Source organism: Elephantulus edwardii, unplaced genomic scaffold (assembly GCF_000299155.1).
Source record: "Elephantulus edwardii isolate Elephantulus edwardi_28Jun2011 unplaced genomic scaffold, EleEdw1.0 scaffold00395, whole genome shotgun sequence".
Classification (NCBI taxonomy): domain Eukaryota; kingdom Metazoa; phylum Chordata; class Mammalia; order Macroscelidea; family Macroscelididae; genus Elephantulus; species Elephantulus edwardii.
In genome coordinates, this window is record NW_006400145.1 from 697,020 (window position 1) to 700,023 (window position 3,004).

Consider the following 3,004-nt stretch of genomic DNA (forward strand, 5'->3'; position numbering starts at 1 on the left):
TTCCATTTCTTCCTTAACAATATCTAATTTTCCTACATTCTGCTGCCAAGGTCCTCTCCAAAGTGCGACAGAGCATCAATTTCATTTTAGACTAAGGAGTCTGTGCTACAAATCAGAGTACTTTGAATTGCTTCCTATATTTCTGAAAATTGGGCAATGAATAAGGAAGACTGACGAATAAATGATGTCTTTGAATGTGTTGGAAAAGAGAATTAAATATGCAATCGACTCCCAAAACAGCAACTATAGCTCTCTTGGAAGAAATGAAACCAAGATTCTCCTTGAAGGCAAGGATGGTGAAACTTCTCACATACTTTGGGCATGTTGTGAAGAGGAGTCAACATTGGGAAAGCCAGCAAGGAAAGAAAGAGAGCAAGATCCTCAACAAGATGAACTACAGCAGTGACTGCAACAATGAGATTGAGTAAGGAAGAGATTTTGGGAATGGTACATCATAGGGCAAGGTTCCAATCTGTTTTTCATAGGAACTCTATTCAGAGTAAGTTATTGTATAGGGTCACTATGAGTTATAGGCAATTTGACATAATAACAACTAGGAGCAGTGTTCCAGTCAGTGACACCCAACAACAACTTTGTCTGTTTGTCCTTCCATTCATTTAGCAGTTATGACTATATATAAGGAGGGGCTAGTACAAATGTTTCATTTTGAAGCCTTGAAACCTGAAGCCTCCATACAACTTCTATGTGATAGAGTTAAACTTCTATTTAGTGTAAACCACTGTGATTTTGAGTCATCATTATAAGCTTCAGATACTTTCTTACCCAGTGGTCCTGAAGTTAAGGAACCTGTATCCCTAGAGGACAAATGTTAGCAAGAGAAAAAGATTGAAATCCTTCCACATGTGAATGAGAAATTAGACAAGGATGTCTTTTATTGCCATCTGAAAGCTGAACAATAAGTAAGAATGATAGAAGAATTGATTCCTTCTCTACCGGCAGAAACCGACGTCAGGATGTCACACAGGAAGTTCTCAGCCCCCAGGCACGGGTCCCTGGGCTTCCTGCCTCGAAAACGCAGCAGCCAGCAACGCGGGAAGGTGAAGAGCTTCCCCAAAGATGACGCCACCAAGCCCGTGTACCTCACGGCCTTCCTGGGCTACAAAGGCCGGCATGACCCACATCGTGCAGGAGGTGGACAGGCCGGGGTCCAAGGTGAACAAGAAGGAAGTGGTAGAGGCGGTGACGATTGTGGAGACGCCTCCCATGGTGATTGTGGGCATCGTGGGTTACGTGGAAACCCCTCGTGGCCTCCGCACCTTCAAGACTGTCTTTGCAGAGCACGTCAGTGATTAATGCAAACGGCGCTTCTATAAGAACTGGCACAAGTCTAAGAAGAAGGCTTTTACCAAGTACTGCAAGAAATGGCAGGATGAGGATGGCAAGAAGCTGTTAGAAAAGAACTTCAGCAGCATGAAGAAGTACTGCCAGGTCATCCGGGTCATCGCCCACACCCAGATGCGCCTGCTTCCTTTGCGCCAGAAGAAGGCTCACCTGATGGAGATCCAGGTGAATGGGGACACAGTGGCTGAGAAGCTGGACTGGGCTCACGAGAAGCTGGAGCAGTAGGTGCCAGTGAGCCAGGTGTTTGGCCAGGACGAGATGATCGATGTCATCGGAGTGACCAAGGGAAAGGGTTACAAAGGGGTTACCAGCCGCTGGCACACCAAGAAGCTACCCCGCAAGACCCACAGAGGGCTGCGCAAGGTCGCTTGTATTGGGGCCTGGCATCCTGCCCGAGTGGCCTTCTTTGTGGCCCGTGCTGGGCAGAAGGGCTATCATCACCTCACGGAGATCAACAAGAAGCTTATCAAGTCTAGCTTATCAAGTCTAGCTTATCAAGGACGGCAAGCTGATCAAAAACAATGCCTCCACTGACTACGATCTCTCAGACAAGAGCATCAATCCTCTGGGTGGCTTTGTCCACTATGGTGAAGTGACCAACGACTTTGTTATGCTGAAAGGCTGTGTGGTGGGGACCAAGAAGCGAGTGCTGACTCTCCGCAAGTCCTTGCTGGTGCAGACCAAACGCCGGGCTCTGGAGAAGACTGATCTCAAGTTCAGCGACACCACCTCCAAGTTTGGCCATGGCCACTTCCAGACAATGGAGGAGAAGAAGGCCTTCATGGGACCGCTTAAGAAAGACCGCATTGCAAAAGAAGAAGGTGCCTAATATCAGGACTAGATGGAGGGGTCACAATAAAAAATTATTTTTTTAAAAAAAAAGAATTGATTCCTTTGAATTGTAGTGTTGGAGAAGAGTACTGAATATCCCAAGGATTGCCAAAAAGCCCAAAGCCTGTCTTGGAGGAAATGCAACCTGGATATTCCTTAGAGGCAGAGACTGCGAAACTTTGCTTCACATACTTCAGGCATGTTGTCAGGAAGGGCCAGTCCTCAGAAAAAGACATAGTGCGAGAAGATAACAAAAGGGAAAAAGACTCTCAACAAGATGGATTCACACAGTGACTCCATGGTCTCCAGGATGGTGGAGACCGTCCAGATGGTACAGGACATTGTTGATAGGGTAGCTATGAGTTGTTGACTCAACAACACCTAACAACAACATACAGCCTCAAAGTCAAAACAGTTGGCACTGGTACATGACATTTATGTAGATCAATGAATAGAATAAAGAATTGGTAAATAATATTACTCAAGTATGGGCAGGTGATCCTAGTTGTTGTTGTTATGTGCTGTTGAGTCACTTGCAACTCATAGCGACCCTATGTACAATAGCCCTAAACACTGATCTTCTGACAATCACATTGCCTCTGACACACCCATCCTGATTACCCCAGTCCCTGAATCAATCCCCCTCATAGAGGGTCTTCCCCTCCTGCACCATCCCTCCACCCTCCCAAGCATGATGTCTCCAAGGACCAGTCCCTCCTTACAATATGTCCAAAGTATGTCAGATGAAGCCCTAGAATCTTTGTCTCCAAGGAGCAGCACAGTTTAACCCTCTCCAGGGTGAATCTGTTTG

At 46.2% G+C, this 3,004-nt stretch overlaps 1 pseudogene; it reads left to right on the top strand.

The window, feature by feature from the left end:
- Positions 1–974: 974 nt before the first annotated feature.
- LOC102848673 lies at positions 975–2,191 on the top strand (annotated as a pseudogene).
- Positions 2,192–3,004: the final 813 nt, after the last annotated feature.